General features: G+C 38.3%; 1 pseudogene; it reads right to left on the reverse strand.

Annotated features, from left to right (window-relative positions):
- Positions 1-8,710: 8,710 nt before the first annotated feature.
- On the reverse strand, positions 8,711-9,263 carry LOC107022922 (annotated as a pseudogene).
- Between the last annotated feature and the right edge of the window lie 10,698 nt (positions 9,264-19,961).

Consider the following 19,961-nt stretch of genomic DNA (forward strand, 5'->3'; position numbering starts at 1 on the left):
GAGGTATTGCATGCGCGCGGAGGATCCGTTGAGAGTTTGTCTCGGTAGGGAACTGTACCATCTTTTCCCCTATTGTATTGAATCAATAAAAAAAAGAGGTCAGTGCTCCGGCCCACTATTGTTTGATCCAATATTGACCGGGGACGAGCCCCCACTTCCATAGATCCTTGGTTTGACCTCCCGTAGTGGTCCTTGCTTTTAAGAAAGCGGAGCGGGTCCAATTTCTCGTACTTGATCAGTGTGCCCCCCTTTCTTCGAGTGCCCTGCCCTGTTCACTGGGATGTTGGCTTACCAAGCACTTGCCCGCTGCTCCCCCCGCCCGCTTGGCAGGCGGAGCGCTCGTTATCCTGACTTTTCTCTCTGCTATGGCCCTCCTATTGCTATATCCATAAACTATGGCAGCTCCAACTCGCAACCACAAAGGCCCGCCCCGCGAGGCAAGAGTGGGCTCAGCGGTCAGCCTCCATTCGAAATATGATAGGGGGTCTTTCGCTTTTGCCAGATCTAGAGAGATACTACAAGTCCTCCGTCCCAGATTCCATCGCTGCAGCCATCTGATTCACCAGTACTACCAAAAAGTCTCATGCTTACGTTACTGTTATTGATGGTTTGATTATCTTGGACCAAGAGGACCCCAGTCGTGCTTCTGGTTTCCATTCCAATCATCATATTGATGATAAATCTCCTCGTGCTCTGCCATAAGAACTTGGAGTCCGTATCATGGTGAAGATAAGGTAAGGCTGTGATTCTTGCTCAAAAAACAGACCAAATGCCTTCGAGTTATTGGCTCGTCCAACCCGGCAGCATTCATGAGTCGCTAGTTCAACTGTTCCTAGGAGACAGGGTCGAGAACTACCATGCATGGTTGCCCCCCGTCCTTTCTTTCTATCAGTCTCACCCAGCAAGCCACCCCAACCCTATAGCCAAAAAAGGTAAGAGCCTAGCGCGAGCCTTATTTATTAGTTTAGTAAAGTAAAGCTTTGGCTCCCTAAAGACTAAAGAAATGGATAAAAAAGGGGGGGGGGGACTTATGCAACGGGCTATGCAAACCAAACCAACTGAGGGAAGTCGCATCCGTCCCATCGGAAGCACCTACAATGTCATGATCACATTGGTTTACCCTAGTTTCTTTGGTAGCTTAACGTACGGTCGCCCCGCCAACAAGAAAAGGTATAAATATGGAAACTTCTCTGCCATTTTGATCGGAAAATTTATGGAGGAAATCGGTTTTTAAATTCCCAGAAACCGCACGATTATATAGCCAAAGGGAATATGCCGCGCCTAAAATCAACCCAAGCGCTGCTAATGTGGCTACTAAGCTATTTCATTGCGAAGCTCCTACTAAGATGAGAAATTCCCCAATAAAGCTGCTAGTACAGGTGAACTCATATTGGCCAAAGTGGAAGAGAAGAAAATGGTAGAGAGATTCGGCATGGTGCTCACTGAACCTCCGTAATATCATATAAGTCGAGTCTTATGTCGGTCATATAGAACACCAACACATAGAAAAAGGGCTGAAGAAATCAATCCATGACTTGACATCGGTAGAATGTTACCTCCAATTCCCTATATGTTCGATATAGCCAAAAATTCCCCCCCACTGATTGGAGTGCGCCGATTACCCCCGGAACCATACAAGATATTTACCACCTATCATACGGCTTTCTAAGTTAACTTCTTTTTCTGGTCGTTCCGCTCTATCGATTGATGGTAGTATAAGAGATCTGTAACCCCACAAAATTTTTTACATAATGGTTCCTGCTTCCTACCCATAGTTAGCATGTATCTCCCTCGGTCATACTTTAGTATCACATCGTAGACCCCCAACCCAACGCTATCTTCCTTATCAGTGAACCGGAAAATAGTGCATAGGTACTCTTCATTGCAGCGGGGACGAGATGACGTGACATACTACAATCACGAACAGAATTGTTGTCCTTCGTCTAGGCAATATGAAACCTCTCAAGACCCTATCAGGATTGTTGTCCCCGTTCCTTTATGGGGTCCTATCGGGATAGGTAGGCCCAATCCTTTTTCGTCCCCCCTCCCTCCATAAGACCCTCTTTCTCTTTCCCAAGAGGGAAAGAAGATAAGAAAGGATTCCTTTTTTTCTTTCATATGCACGACTCTATCTTGTATCGAAAGGTTTTTCGTGCTATACACCACGTTGAGAAAGACCAACCTCCTATGTACCGTACTCTTTTTGTACCTCGAAAGAGGGGTTCTCATTATGATGCTACGGACGGCTGTCCGAAGTGCAAGGGGTAAACTCAGACTCGGATAGGATAGGATTGTGCGCGCCGAGCCCTTCAGGTCTCATATTTTGGCCGAGTTTACCGTACCTCCGTCCCCTATGTTAGGCGGACGTAACATATTGTTATGTTCTACCGCTTTTACGCCAGAATAAAAGGTTCCACACGAGCTCCCGCTCTGCAGCGTGGTGGCAGGACCGCTAGGGGAGTGGCTCCGGGTATTTATAGGGTGAAATCTGCAGGGGTCATGCAAATACATAGGCCCCTTCCTTTCTCTTTTGAATGAATGAGGTGGTATAGAAGGCGCTTTTCGATCTATGTTCCCTCGGAGCGAAGGGTTAGCCAGGTAGTATGGGCCCTCTGACTTCCAGCTATGTGCTGTGCGGCTCCCGCGAAGAGAATGAAGGGAAGCTCTTCGAGCTTACGGGTGAGCTTACGCTTACTCTCAGCCTCTTTGATTGATAGGCGGGCGGGCTAAGCCCCCTACTTAAGATTCAATTCATAAGGCTAATTTTATGTTGTTGTGAGGATTTGGTTAGGCCGACTACTATATGCTAGCTACTTCTAGCTTCTATAGTGGCCCTTCCACTTTGGAGTAGTTTTCGTTTTTATTGGTACTGAATGAACATATCAAACAAAGGCGAGCAGTATAAGCCCTTCTCCGGCCGGCCTGGGAAAAGTAGCGAACTCTAGAAGCTAGGGCTTTGTTCAACTTTGGACACGAACACTATTCCGTTCTCAGCGGAGACCCGCCTTACAGATTGAACGGCAATAAGATAAGTCAACGTTCAATCTAAGACAGCGCTGAGCGCTGATAGCTTGTAGTGAACAGCCCCATTATGAAACCAACCGAAAGCAGCCTTTGGTACTTAAGTAGTTAAGGTTTGGAACCCTTGCAACTATGATAGAAATCTGTTTGCTTGTTGCCAAACCCTTCGCCTTTCTTTTGAATGAAAGTAGGTCGCGACTGTTCTATTTTAGACAATCGGGGGAAGTGGTAGCTCCGTGCTCCGCTTCTCTCGCGCTTGCTTGCGTGAAGGCTTAGAGCCCTTTTTGCAAGGTCCAAAAGCTTCCCAAAAGATCTGATCCAACAGAAATCCCGCATTGAGCGTAGCTTATATGCGGCTATGGCTAGCCGATCATATCATTCCATAAAATCAATCTATATGTTTAGAGAGATCCCCTAGATATACAGATAGAATAGATGTTCATGGATAGACAAACCTTCCATGGATTCATAGTTTTTGGGCTGAAAAAGCTCGTCGATCCAAATGAATCTTTCTTACGGTCTCTCTTCGCTCCCCACCCCGAAAATGACCCACGGCATAGCGCCCATTCGCTTCGCGCGCAGGAAGGCAATGAAATTAAGTTCATGAGACCGCAGCGAAGCAGAGTGGAGAAGCCGTGACACTTCCTACTGGATCTCGCTGGTGGCCACCTAAACGGTAGGTAGTAGGCGGATTTGTGACGTTTGGAGTTTTCATTCGTGCACCCGTCCCCAATGGAAGAATGAGTGATCTGTTCCCCTGCGAATCATGTCCTTACCACTCGGTCCCCGATGGCCAGCGGGGATTCAGTATAGAAGCTCAGGTTCGTTTGCACTGCGCATTCCCGCTGGACTGGACACATGTTAGCTTTAGGAAGTATGTTCCTGAGAGTGACTTCAGTTCGCGAGTTCAGGCTCAACGCCTCGCTTTATGTTAGCAGACCTATAGGTCGGGCCAGGGCTCTGCGCTCTTTCTTTCTGTGTGGGACGATACCGGGGACAGAGGGGAATGCGTCGAGGCGGCGAGCAAGACAACTACATTTTGGCTTTTCCCTCCATGAGATGAGCCCAGTGCATTGGACCGATGGATAAGAGAACTGAGCTGGCCTAAAAAGCGCTTGGGCGCTCTACGTACGATGTAGACTCCATCATATACATATCGATTTCTTTCTGATGGATCAAGAATAGATAGTTGTCTCATCAATATACAGAAATAGGAGATTTCCCCCTATTCTTGAGAGATTCCCTCTCTATCTCTTTCGATCTATCAGAACAGATCGGGCTATCTATCAATCGATTTGAAAATAGCACGCTCATCTCGCTTTTCGTTCATTTTTTCCACGAAAACAGAGCCGCCATAAAAAGAAGCAGGCGAAGCAGCTAGAAGTACTCACTTCACGCCCTTGAATTATTATTGACGAATGAATTGGGAAAGCCAACAGAAAGATTCAATTCTTACTTCGTAGAGCCGATGCTGCTGTTGCTTGCGCGTAGGGCCGTCCCCCACTCCTGTCCCGGGGCGCTAAGGGGATTTTTTTTTGGAACAGACGGCAGTGTTTTGATGACGCCTCGAATCAAGCTTTTATTGCGACATGCTATGCTTTCTCCCCCATTGCTAGTAGGTTGATGGGTCGCGCGCCCGACACACATGTTTTTGCCTTGTGTGTCCATCACTTAAATTAGGTGACCTAACGGCCGCCGCCCGACTAAACATACCAATAGTCACCGGATTCATATGAGCTACTGAGGAGTAAGAAATGATCTTCTTAAGATCGATCTACCTTAAAGTGGTCGAGGAAGTATATATTATAGCAATCGCGCTTAAAGTATAAATGAAAGGAGTGGAACAAAGTGTCGTCGGGAAACATGGGTATTGAAAATCTTAAAAACCCGTAGGTTCCCAATTTTGAAGCAATTCCTGCCAAGATGACGGATCCTGCCGTAGGTGCCTCTACATGATCTTCGGGTAACCAAATATGAATTGGTACCATAGGCACTTTGACGGCGAAAGAGGCGAAAGAAGCAATCCATAGAAAGATTTGGCGCCGCTCACTAAATTCTGTGGTTAATGAGATTTGCAATTCGGTTGTTCCTGTTTGGAGAAGAATCAACAGAATAGATAATAGCATAAAAATAGATCCAAGTAAAGTATAAAGGAACAACTGATATCCTACCTTGATCTTTCTTTGTCTCGACCCCCATACCCCTATAATAATGGTAGAGTCAGCGGTGTCCCCAGAGCGGAATTGACCAGTGGTGCTTGGTCGATGCTCTAGTAGGTAGCCACTCCCTTCTCAGAGAACCGTACGTTAGATTTCCGCCTCATACGGCTCCGTCCCAAGCTTCCGTCGTCGGCCTTGGCATTAAACCAATATCTATGCATGTATTTTCAGCCTGGACTGATGAATTTTTTGCTTCTTGGGTGGTATCGAACAATGGTGCATGCGTTGCGGGAGATGCCTGCCCGTAGGGTCCGGCCTTCTTCCCACCCGAAAGAACCGCTCACTAGCTATCCGGACTAGTAGGGGACCTATCTGGAGACATACTGAAAACCATGCCTTTCGAACCGAACGCAATGCCCGTCTTCCAAATATAAAAAAGGGCTCGTTGGGAAGAAAGATTACGTGCGTCCTGTAGAGCACATGTAAGGCACAGTCGGGTTGCTCACGCAGCGGATCACTCTCTCAGAGAGAGAGAGAGGTGTGAAAGTAATAGCCTTATGTTATGGCCGCCCCCCGACTTACGACCTTTATGCTACCACTATTGTGATGTGAGCGGTTCAAATTGGTTGACTCTTTCTCCATCATCCTGGCCGAAACCTGTATGCAGCACTTGTACGGAGCATAAAGGATTGGAACTCTTTTCTTATCTGAATCATAAGGACAGGACCCGACCCTATTCTCGAACCTTCTGCCGAGCTCTACCCTTCCCGCATTTCCTTCTGTTTTGACGAGGAAAAGAAATCTCTCTACCTGCTGCCAACAGTCTTTCTTCAGAATTATCTGAACGGGTCGAACCTGCAATCCCGTTTGTTTTAGCAACTTATCCTAAGGTCTCCTCGCCAAGAGCTCCCCGGCGACGACAGAGGAAGCAAGCCGTCTGCTGTGGCGGGCGGCTTTTTTCTTTCACAATAAGACCTGGACGATTATCCCTACCTTCGATAGCTTACGAATTTACGTCCATCCCTTGTCAGCTACAGTTTCCTTTTGATTTCTCCCTTGTAGCCATTACCCGAATTCGCGAAAGTGTGTCCACACCCCCCAAACTTACTTGACGAGGATTCCTTTCTCGCGAATAAACATAACCCTTACACACACCTAGGAGCACCCCCTCATGCATATCCATACAAGGCCAGAGTAAGCGGGTCCAGGTCCTATGAGGTACCCACTACTCGGAGTACCCTGCCCAAAGGAAAAGATGTGTCTGTCAGGTTTGGTTCTTCTTAGTTGGGTTAGGCGGGTTAGACCAGAAATGCTGTGCTTACACACAAGACTACCTTTCTTCCCGAAAGCTTTGCGGGGACTACTTTAGGACGACGGACGACCGCCCGTAGTGGGTTTACTGCACAAGGCCCCTGCAGAGGAAAGGCTTTATCCCAGCGAATAGAAGATACTCAGCTCCGCACAACATAGGGATTAGCACACTTTCGGGAAGAATATAGAATAGTAGAAGATCTAGCATGTAGAACACGGCGATCATTATAAATTCACGAATTAGAAATGCTGTAATATACTATTTCCCATAACTTCTCATACCAGACCAACCCACTAAAATGGAAATAGGGATAAGAAATGTGGTCAATATCATGAAGAATAAAGAGATAGCGTGTATACCCAAATAAAAATTGATGTTTTCCTAAGGAATCCATCGAAGGCTTTCCACAAATTGAGATTTGGCCGTAGAAGGATCGAATTGTATCCGAAGAACAGGGGAATACAAAAAAGTAATAAGAGAGGCGCACAGACCAATTAATCGTACCAGTCGTATTCTTGAATTTTGAATGAAAAGAGGAATAATGCTACCTAGCACGGGACAAAGAATAAGACCACTTAGATCAGAATAGCATTCACAAAAATGTTCTAACATAGAGTAGAATCGAACATGGAAGAGATTCATTGAAAATAGTAAAAAGATGGGCGCCTAATTCCAATACAATAGGGGTCTATCAATGCAAGTCAGCTGAACACCATGATTGATGAGTGGGTAGGTGGGTTAGGTGCACCTCTCGCCCTGTGGGAAGTAATGAGGCTAGTCTCCCCCCCTTTCCCCATGCCCGTGTGTGGGCCACCCTTCTGAAAGGCGAAAAAGCGGGAGAACCCACTTAGACCAAATACCGGGCAGCACGAAGCACCCTAAGATAGGGCACGCTTTTCTGCGTGCCATCCCGCTCGACCTGGCCCAAATACCTATTTAAGGTATTCTTAGAGAGAGCCGCCCCACCCCTAGTAGGGTGGTTAAAGAGGAGGTTGTGGATTTCTGACCTCCGAGCAAGAACTATCTGGGGGGGAAACCCATCCCCCACCAATGCGGCCTTGACCCTTTTTTCCAAGAGGAACTGCTTCTCCAGGATACCCAAAATGAGTGGGAGGTGCCTGGGCTCGTTCCTCCAGATAAAATAGAAGGACAGCCGGTGTTGAAGCTCCTCTCTCCTTTGGATATCATGAAGGAGAGGGCGTTCTAATTCCGGAACAAAAACGGCGCGCGGAATGGGCGCAACCTCAGGCTCGGGAATGTGCGTCTGTGATTCTCTCCCAGGAGGGTATAAAAGGGCAAGACGGGGAACCCCTTCCGGCGTCGCACGCGGCAAGGAAGCCTTCAAGAGCCCCGCCCGAATAATAATTCTGAAATTGGAGAGGGAGAAAAACGAATACCAAAAGATATTTTATACTCTTTGTTATGACTCCTCGAATAGAAAGGGTAGAAAAAAGGAAAAATAATAATACAATACATAAGAAAAAACTGAAATTCGATCTTTGAAATAATCAACTCAAGCTCATCATACCCTTTTTTGTGACTCGACTCAAGCTCATCATAGCCCTTTTTGTGACTCGACTCAAGTTCATCATACATAATTTGATTTCCTCTTATTTGTGTTATATTGATCAGAAGCATCCAGCAGCGCCTCGTCGGTTTAGAATTAGAACACAAAAAGGCCATACTTATGCAATTCTTCTTATTATTCTTCTTTCTTAGTTGAAGTTCCCCTTCTCCGGCAGCTAGTTCAATGGTTTCTAAGCTGGACGACTGGTATTCTCTATATGGGCGGTAAATCCAGGTATGGTGCTAGTCCTTAGAAGGACCAAGGGAATCCTTGTCTTCTCTCCTAACGAATTTCCCCTTTGCTACTCCCTTTCGCTACCTTGAGCCAGGTTTTTTCTTATTATAGATAACGTACGCACAAGTGATATATCTAATTAATGGACTAGCTTCACTAAGACTAATTCGATCGTCTATAGCGACTTTCGGATCATTCCATTCATTGTCTTCTGCTCAACCTCTCCTCGGTCACTGAACTGGGTTACTGAACTCCACCTTCTCGGAATCCCATTTAGAAAGTCAGGTCGAAGGCAAATGGATTCCCTTGCTTGGGAAATAAAAAAGTCTATGATTCTCATCTCGAAAAAAGAGTTTAAAGCTACGGCACATCTTATAACTACACCACCAAGACCGGGGTGGAACCAACCAAGATGTATGTCGTCCGACCCGATCTCAGACGCTTTCTTCCCGACCTATTTTACTCTCTAGCCGTAGTTATTTAGGTGGTATTCCGAGATCGAATCCCTCCCAGGAACACACGAAACAAAGATATGAACTGGGTAAATAAAAATGGAAAAGAGATGTTTCTATTTCATCCAAATTAGTTGCTTTTTCTACATACATATGATCTACTAAAGTAGATCGGTATTGACCATATAATAAAAGCAGATCTTGGTCCATGGATCCCAAGAAGGTAACAACTCCAACCTGTCCGATGCTTCTTCGGCCAAATACGATATACAAGTGGGACCTGCACTATGAGCAAGCTGTGCGAAAAACCGCTTCTTTTTTCCGGTTCCGAAACAACTTGGGCGAAATAGGGTTCTACCGGGAAACCATGGATTTTTGAGTTTTCGCCATTGGTTACTGGTTGAGCCACTGCAATGGAATGAGATCAGAATCTCTGGAGATCTTTCCTCTCCACTTACTCGTAACAGGCTTTTCTTCTTTAGAAGACTTCTTCCGAATGGCATAATTGTCCGACACTACGTTCCCCAATTTTTAAACAAAACTGACTCCTCCTACTCCTCCTTCTACTTCAGGATAGGATCCTCCTTGGTTCGGTGCTTCTTTCACTATTAGTCTCACCATTTCTAGAAGTAGTAGTTCGCGCGAGGGACTTTTCTATCGCTTTCCCTTGCCTTTCACTCTCATTTGGTCTCTTTCTTCAAAAAAATAAAGCGAAGCAAAGTGCATGGCAAAGAAGCAGCCAGCTGAATGCCCCCTTCCACTCGGCCTTTCTTCGCTGTGTGAATATGGTCTTAGTCTGTATGGGCATTCTAGGAAGGCCGCAATAAGTCGCTAGTCGAAGGTTTAGACCAATCGCAATTCATCACCATCTTGCCCGCCTCCAATTGATGACTGGCTATTATATAAATTTTCACCTAAGCCCCTGCGCAGGGGCTCGGCTCCCGAACCGTACGTGAGATGTATCGTACGGCTCTTCCTAAGAACTTGAAGCCCCCTCTCTATAAATAGAAAAAAATGCATTTACAAGAAAAAAACATTTTCAAAAAGCCTTCGCCCGCCTATTCAACTGGGCTATTAGAGAAGCTTCTTTATTCCTTGACTACTTTTCTCAGTAAAGCTTCCTTGTTCCTTAGTGTATTCTCGGTCCATAGTTTAAGACTCTGTTCCTTATAGCCTAGTCTATATCCACAGCAGACATTACTCCGTACTGACGCCTTTCCATTTGTATAGTATACGGCTAAGTGACTTCATAACCTCAACCTACTTTTTTGCTTACTGTAGCATAGGCCTTCGTCGGGCTTTCGTCCCTTTGTCTATAGACGGCAGCTTGGCTTCGCTATCGCTCATGACTTGGTATAGAGCCGTGTAGTAATCGGTTTTACCACCAGAATGCCTATGAGATAGTGGTAGTGGTCGGCCTTTCGAATGCCTTCTTCCTTACTTTTCTGAGAAGCCCCTTACGACTATACTATAAAGGACAGGGGGTTGTTCGCCTTTGGAAACTTAGCTACTTAAGTCCTTCTCAGAAAGTCAAAGTAAGGGCGAACGTCATTCTGTTCTACAGCTACAATAGTATATATTTCTTATATATATTAAACATCTTGATAGTAGAACTACTTTCGTACTACTAAACAAGGAAACCTTCGCCTCCCTTTGTTTGAATAAACGCCGCTTATTTTAGTTTACATTCAAACCAAAGTAAACCAAGCCTAAGGGGTCACGACATCTTGTTGATATTGATTGAGGAGTTTGATGGAGTTTAGCTGACTGAATCCATAAACCTAGAAAGTCGTCGTCACAGGTACTTTTTTATTAGAATTTTACTCTATAGGTATGTATCGGCGGGGCTTGCGTAATGTTGTTGTAGTTAAGGCTGAAGTAGCGCTTTTTTTAGAAGATCTACTGAAGTACCAAAGGCGAACGGGGCTCCCAGGCCGGGACGTCTGGAAAAATGCTTTGCCTCCTGCGCTGGAAGCGAGACCTGAAGGGTGAGCTTAAGGCGATTAGCTTCTAGCACTAAATAATAGGCATTAGGCATTCTGAGCTGATTGGAGGCAAGCAAATGACGAGAGGCATTACGGGCTGACTACAAGAAAAGAAAAGCTTCGGAGACTCGGTCAAGTCGCTTATAGGATGTCGACGACTATTTTCCACTTAATAAGTGAACGGGAGAGGGAAGCGAGGCTTAGCGAGATTTATAAGGCCGACCACTACATAAGCCGCTGGCGGAGAAAGCTCGAAGAGCTTCCCTTCATTCATTACTAAGCCAGGGTCCCAGGTCTCCGAGTCAGCCCGCGCTATTTCGAAGAATCTTGCGCCCATGGGCATACTGCCTGGCAGGCCTTCCCTTTCCGCCGGAGCTTCATGGGCGTTGCCCCGTTCCCCAATCAGATGTTTGGGTGTGAGCTATACTCCGCGAGGAGCCAAACGGGCGTATGGCCTTGCCTTGCCATTTGACCTCTTTTCAAGTGTGACTTGGAATGCTCAGCGAAAACCTCTCAATTGTCACCGCCTGGCCTCTCTTAATACCACGGTAGAACCTACTGTGGTCAGCACCAATCGTTTTCAGGCAACGAAGCTTACACTCATTCACATTCGTTCATCCTGCAATGCCCTGGGCCTTTTGCTCTTCTTACGTAAAAGGTGGCCGGCCATTCGTCAAGGCCTAGGAATCCGCTGGACATCTCAGCGGCGGGATTTGATACCCGCATCCGATCGAAGTGCAATGTTAAAAGAAATGTATGAAATTAAACAAAGACAAAAAGAACAAAAAAACAAAATTAGCCAATGAGATAGTTAAAACTCAAAGAAAAATTGCAATTAGAAGAAAATTAGAAGAAAAAGAAGAAAATAGCTAAGATAATCTACCCAAAATAATAATTAAAGAAATAAACAATGATGATCTAGAACAACATTTGGAAACAAGCAAAACATATACGGAAATTTTAGCAAATATAGATGATGCAAGGAATTTAGAAATAAATACAGGAGGCGTAGACATGGATGAAAAACCTAGCACATCATGAGTATAAAATCCAAAAAATTCAAATCCGAAATATTACAATGAAAACTACGGACACTATGATAGAGAAAAAAATATATGGGATAAAAAGATTGAATAAAAAATGGACACCTTAACCAATAACTGAACAACAGAATTTTCTAAAATTAGACTTTGTAGAAGATATAAATAAAACAATCCAATTATGGATAGGATATATATAAAAACAATTAACCAATAACAAAATAGTAATAACAGAGACACCAGGATATATAGAAAGAACACTTATAGGAACAGTAAAATTATGGTTACAAAATTTATCAGATGAAAGTTTATAAACTTTAAGAAGTAATAGAAAATCTGGTGGGGAATTAGCTACTACAACTATGGCAATATTACATAAAAATGTAGTAGCTATAAGAAATGAATTTAGTAGTATGACAACAGAGGTACAAGAGAAAAATAAAGAAAAAATCATAAATTGGAATCTAATGATAAAATTACCAATATGTAATATGTGTTACATAGATGAATATACATGTGTATTTAGGGAATACTATTATAAAGGAACATATAGCACAAAAGAAAGTAAAGAAATAAAAAAATTATATTTTACAAAATTACCTGAACCTTTTAATTCAAAAGTCATAAAAAATTGAACAAAGCAGAATTAATAGATACCTTAGGAGCTAGAATAAAATTCTATCAACGATGGTTTATGAAACTATGTGAAAAACATAAAGACGAAATAAAAATAGAAAAAATATCAGTAAAAACTTTGGAATGTTTCAAAAATCAAACAACCCCTCAATTGGGTTGTAAGGATAGATATTATATAAATAGAAATAGTAAAAAATACATATCAAAATACATATAAAAAAATTGAGAAGAAAATACTATGTAAAAAATTACAAAACCAAAATACCATATAGACCAAAAAGAAAACTAACAGAATGCACTTGTAATAGTTGTGGAAAATTTGGACATATAGCCATAGACTATAAATTACCTAAAACTTCAAAGAAAAACAAATATCAGAAATAATATTAAACGATGAAAAATATACCCATATAGAGTACATAGATTATGAATTCGAAAGAGAAGATAACATCTATGAAATATCAGAAAATGAAATGGATAACGATATAGATATGGATCAGATAATGAATTCTAAAATACAATAAATTACTGAAATAGATATACAAATAGTAAACAAAGAAGACATCAAGACGAAGAATCCTTGGAACAAAAAATAATATTTGATAATAATATATTTGAACAAATAGAAGGAAAAGAATTAGATATAAACATTGCAAAAATATTGGAAAAACCAACAATAAGAAACTGGTTTAAACGACAAAAAGATGAATAATATGTAGTAAGTCAAAGAGAACATATCATAGATTGCAAATACACTAAAGGAAATGCCAAAATACCAATAATAAACAAACGAATAATAAATAAAGAAATACAAGACATTAAGTCTAAAAATCAATTAAGTATGTACATTTAGGAGGAACAAAAATACTAATAAAAGCATGTTTTAGAGAAGGAATAGATACATCAAAAGAAATATACTTAACGGATCATAGAATCATACAACCCATAGAAGACAGTATAATAAGTGCAGAAAGAGGTAACCTCATATAACAAAAATTTAAATTTATAATAATTGCTAACTACTCAATAGAAAGAAACGACAGGAACATAGATAAATAACTAGTATAATATTGAAAAATATCGGGAATAGAACTAATCCCGGGAAGTAAAATATTTACAGCTCGATGTAAAAACTTCTATGTTTTAACAACAAAACATAAAATAACAGCAAAAATAAAATTAAAAAAATAAAAATAGAAGATCCTTTTGAAAGGATAGTCACAGTAATATATACAATGATTATAGTTATAATGAGATTGATATAGAAGAAGTCTTAGAAATAGTTAAAGAAAGATTAAGCACATCAAAAAGAATAAACTGTGAAATAACACAAATATCATTAAAAATGAGTACCTCAAGAAGAATAGATAAAACTCCACAAAAACTAATGAAAGATGAAATAAAACCACATTATTATTACATAATGGGAATAATGGAAAAACGAAAATATTTAATATTAATAGATATAGGATGAGAAAAAAAATATATTACAAGAGAATTAGAAACAGAAGATGAAATAATAACTACTAGGCAATCATGCCCTTAACTACCAAAAGCATTAATGTATACCGAAGAAACTATAGAAAAGGAAATAATCATTGGAGGAGTACCGATAGTAATAAAATTTTAAAATTTATCAAGGAGATGAAAATATTATTTTAGGAATAAAATGATTAAAAAAGTAAAACCATATAATCTAAAAGACAAACAATTGAAAATAAATTATAAAAATAAAAGAGTAATAATAAAAAGAACTTTGGTAGGATAAAAATATGAAAATACATATACTTGCAAAGACAGTAATAGAGGGATATTACAACAGATATTATACACCGATAATAGATACGAGAGCAGAAGCTAATATATGTAAATACAATTGTTTACCGGAAGATAAATGGGAAAAGTTAAAAACAAAGATAATAGTAACATGATTTAATAATGAAGGAAGCATGATCACATATAAAGCAAAAAATATAAAAATATAAATATGGGATAAGATATTAACTATAGAAGAAATATATAATTTTGAATTGACTAAAAAAATATGCTATTAGGAAGCCTTTTTAAGAAAAATTATACCCACATATCATAACAAAATCACATTGGTGGTTCACAATATCATGTAAACAAAAAATAGGAGCAAAAAGAGTAAATAAGAAAAAAGGAAAAAGAACAGAATGGATAAAAGGAAGTGAGAAAATTATGCAAAAGTTAGAAAATATAAAAGAAGAAGACCCTAAGATTAAATTAATTGTATTCTCTATAAATAAAGTAAAAATAATCCAAGATATGTTAGAATTATTATATAATGAAGATCCTTTACAAGGATAGAAAAAACATAAAACAAAAGTGAAAATTGAGCTAATTTATAATAATAGTATAATAACCCAAAAATAATTAAAATATAATTTTAATGATTTAACCGAATTTAAGATACATATAAATGAATTATTAGAAAAAGGATATATACAAGAAAGCAATAGTAAGCACACAAGCCTGACATTTATTGTAAATAAACATAGTGAAAAAAAAAGAGGAAAACGCAGAATGATTATTGATATAGAAATATAAATGCAAAAACCAAAACATATAATCATCCGATACCAAATAAAATACTAAAGATAAGACAAATACAAGGATATAATTATTTTAGCAAATTTGATTGTAAATCAAGATTTCATCATTTAAAACTAGAAAAAGGATCTAAAAAACTAACAACATTCAGTGTACCACAAGAATTTTATAAATGGAATCTATTACCATTTGGATATAAAAATGCACCAGGCATATATCAACACTTTATGTACAATTACTTTAAACAAACAGAAAATTATATGATATACATTGATGATAAACTATTATATTCCAAAACACAAGATGAACATGTAAGATTATTAGAAAATTTTATACATATAATAGAATATTCGGGTATAAGTCTAAATAAAAAGAAAGCAGATATAATGAAAAATCAAATTGAATTCTTGGGAATACAAATCGATAAAATGGAATAAAAATGCAAACACATATAGTACAAAAACTAATTAACTCAAATGAACAACTAGACACAAAAAGAAAATTACAATCATTCTTAGGCCTAGTAAATCAAGTAAGAGAATACATACAAAAATTCGCAGAATATTTAAAACCATTACAATAAAAATTAAAGAAAGATATGGAATACCAGTTTGATAAAAAGACCAAATACAGATACAAAAGGTAAAATTATTATGTAAAAACTTACCCAAACTATAATTTTCAGACGAAAACAAAAAATTTACTTATATAATGGAATCACATGAGAGTGAAAAAAAGTTATGGAGTAATATCAAAATACAAGTATGATGCCAATACAATAGAATATCATTGCAGGTTTTATTCAAGAAAAATTAATAATAAAGAAATAAAATAGGAAATAAATAGAAAAGAATTATATTCAGCATATAAGTGTTAATTATCATTTGAACCAATTATTGTATATACCAAATTCAGTATAAGAACATATAATACACAAGTAAAATGGTGGCTTACAAGAAAAATACTAGATTCGGTAACAAAAAAAAATAAGGACATTAGTATTAAATATATTAAATTTCACATTTACAATTGAAAGTAATAAAAACGGATAAGAATGTTATTGCATATTACTTATCACGACAAAGCTACTCAGACTGAGACTAAGGAAGAAGATAGAACTGAAAAAATACTCGAAGCTATTACTACAATCTTTACAAAAGTGGATAGTATGGACAACGAGATACAAAAGCTAAAGACTAATGAAGATAATATGAAGTCGAAAGCTAGCATAAGTCAGCAGCGTGACTACAAAATTGAGGAACTATGTCAATCGGAAGACAGAAAGAATCTAGAGCTAAACGATGACGTTGGGTAACACCCAAAACCCATAACAATCATTTAAATACAGCTGTAGGTACAAGCCAACGAGTTAGTGAAAAACATAAGAATTCAAACTTAAACCAGTTATTCGAAAAACCATTTACCTCGAGGCTAACACCAAAAAACATATTAACTACAGAACCACAAACTTCTACATACGTAGATAGCGTACACCATGTGAAAAGAACATATAACCATATTACGCGAATCTATATAGAAAATATATAAAAGAATGTAAACGTTTTTAAACCTTAAACCCAGATCTACTACAATCCAAGAACCCAACAACGATTATTTAACCTAAAAATTACAAGGTTATAAAAAACTGATTGCACAATCGAAAACTAACGCCAACTTAGTTAGGACATGTTAAAACAATGGATTACTGAATACAGTATATACATATAATGGAGAGGAACTAAGTGGAATGTCGGAGATACATAAAGCATTTATTACTTATAAGAGAGTTACGAAGGGAAATTTATTCTATGTAAAATTTTATACGGCAACAACAGAGATTATACGAGGAGATAAAACCTCCGATACAAGTAGTAAAAGTACGATTAACAAAAGATATGATAATACCGAAAGATATTGAATAACAACCACAGGTACAAAAAAGTGAAATACGAAGTTTCTATGCCAATAATAGAATATTTTGTATATCAACCATTATACATGAAGTAGCAAATAATTATTTAAACGGAAACGCTAGATGGAGCTACTGTGCAAGAGATCAGTTAATAATTTATTCCAATTCAAGAGAGCTAATGAAAGAAGATATGGATGAAGTCAAGAGATGAATTTTATCAATACTTAAGCCAAAAGTACGACCTAAAACACGAGCTTAACAAGATATTTCAAGCTAATTGGTCACAAATCTCCTGATCCAAATGTTCAAAATGCAACGGAGTAGATAATATAGTCCCAGACGTCCATGTGGAATAAGAGATAAAAAAGGAAGATGACAACAAAATAAAGATGAAGATAAAAGATAAAGACGGAAGATGACAAGAAGATAAAAATGAAGATAAAAGAAAACAAAAAAACTTACTTGGCCACATAAAGCAACAAGTAGATATGTAAAAGTCTTGAAATATATAGTAGTAGTCACATAACTTAGTCAACATATGCATGTGCATTATTAAATATATGTTGACAAGTGTAAAGTATGATAGGTAAGGTGTATTATTAAAAAGACAAGTGTAAAAGTAGTATGGTAGGGATAGTTGTAAAGTAAGTGTAGAGTATAGTAGGAGTCTGATTATGCACTAATTTCTTTCTATATAAAGGAAGGAATATGTAACATAAAGGTGGGCAATGCCTGAAATATAAATATTTCTTTTAAGACACTCTCACAACAAAAAAATTAATATTTAGATAAATGGAGGAACAATCTGAAATCCAATCAGATATTTCAGATAGCATGAATACGCAAGAAACAAAGGTATATTTTTCAAAAAATATGCGGAACTAATTTCATATATTCCTGAATATCATATATATGATTGAATAATCTTATGTTAGTTATTATGTATTAGAATTATTTGAATCATTATTTCTAGTTTATTAGCACACTGGAAACATGGAGAAAACTTCTATACTATGACATCCTAATGTTGAAATCGGTAGGCAAGGAAAGCCGTTTAGGGGAGTAAACAAACTTGAGGTAGTTATATGAAGGAAGTATCCACTAAAGTACGATGCTAGTAGTGACAGAAAACTTAATAAACAGATAATCTAGTTCATAATAATCTAATATAAATTTAATCGATTATGAATTTGATAGGAAGGAATAAATAAAAAAACCCGCATCACACTAAACATGACCACATACATACATGACGAAATGATAAAAAGCTATGAAACTTTAATCTTAAATATACTTCAAGGTATAAAAATAATTGAATTATGAAGAATAATATGGAAAAAAATATTTAATGATAATGAACCAGAAGATGTATTAAATCAACAATGGTATGAAATAGACCTACGAGATTTAGTCTATGAAAAAATAAAATGGTATGATTTTGAAATAAATTTAGATTAAAATGAAATATTCACAATATTGGATAGAATCTATGAAAAATATAAAATTATTAGAACAATTAATGGAGGAAAATTTATATATGTACCAAAGAACCAAAGATATGTTATATCTAGAATATATCTTAAATAATATTAAAGAAATACTTAGATTAAAACAACGAATGAATTTCATAACTACCTATTCTTCTACGACCATACTAAAATGGACTACCAATTCTGCTACGATCATACAAAAATGGTAGAATCTATTGATATATAACTACAATATGTATATTTTGATGTTGTAACATTATTTTCTTTGTAAATTAGGTGCTAAATTTTATGTGAATGATAAGAATTTTATTATTCTCTTTGTTTTCGATGTGTTGAATATATCAAAAAATTAATTGTTAATTAGTGTGTCTTTACTGCTACAATAATATTCATAGAGTGCTTGAATTATTTATTGTCTTCGAAAGTTAACTGACAACTATCGGTAGGCAAAATATGATCACTATAAGAATTTTTAAAAACTAAATTTGTTGTGTAATTAAATATTTTTAACCGTCATATGATCATCAACGAAGGGAAATTTGGTCGGTTAAAGTAAATGTAATGAAAAAATTAATTTTTGACGTGACCTGATTAATTTTTGATGTTAAATGATAGCAAACGACCGGATAGGCCATCTGATCGTTAACCTTTAACGACAGAGCTTTTAACGATCAACAACGACTAAAATTTGTTCGGTCATTATACACCTTTAGTGACTTGATTTGGACTTTTAACGACTGGATTTCCTTTTGTTAATGATCATATTTCTTGTAGTGTGATACACACACCTTTGATCGAGTATGTACCATTTGGAACTAGTATCCATTGGCTTGGGCCCCACGTGATTAATGTATCCAGTTGCGGTTAGTCGCTCGTACAGATTTGTTCGCCTTTTTAACGAGCGCGGTAATGTTTCTGGGGGGCTTCTTCTCGAATCTGGGTCGAGGGGGATCATAGTTTCCTTGTTGAGGAGGAGGCATTGGACGATAGTTTCGTACATTAGGACAAGGAACTTGATATCTGGGATAGGGATCTGTCTGATAATTTGGTAATGGAGCTTGGTAGTTCGTGGTGGTATTTTGGAATACTGGAGCTTGGTATTCAGGGGATGCGCCCGGTAATTTTACTTCACATTGGCACAATTAGAAACAACATTTTTGTAAATGGGGGATGGAATTTGGTAAAGTTGAGGAGAATTTTTGTAAACGGGAGATGGATTTTGGTAATTTGGAGGGGGGCATTTTGGTATGTGGAGGTAGAATTTTGGCAGATTGGAAGAGGAGTATTTGGATAACCATCTCTCGTATAGCAAGTCTGATAAGAATTCTGCGAGGGTTGAGGACGACCTTAGTAGGATGATGATCTTTTGGGGGTCTTCCTCACCTCGTAATAGACAGCATAAACGTCTTCTCTTTTCTTCTTCAACAAACCCGATGATCCGAGGACGCAGCAACACGGGCAATCTTCCCGATTTTCAACCCATCCTCGATAGTCTCACTAACCTTGACTATGTCAGTAAATTTTGCTCCAATAAGCAAAATGATTCTATCATAGTATTCGGGCTCTTGCACAAGCACAA

Source organism: Solanum pennellii, chromosome 6 (genome assembly GCF_001406875.1).
Source record: "Solanum pennellii chromosome 6, SPENNV200".
Lineage (NCBI taxonomy): Eukaryota > Viridiplantae > Streptophyta > Magnoliopsida > Solanales > Solanaceae > Solanum > Solanum pennellii.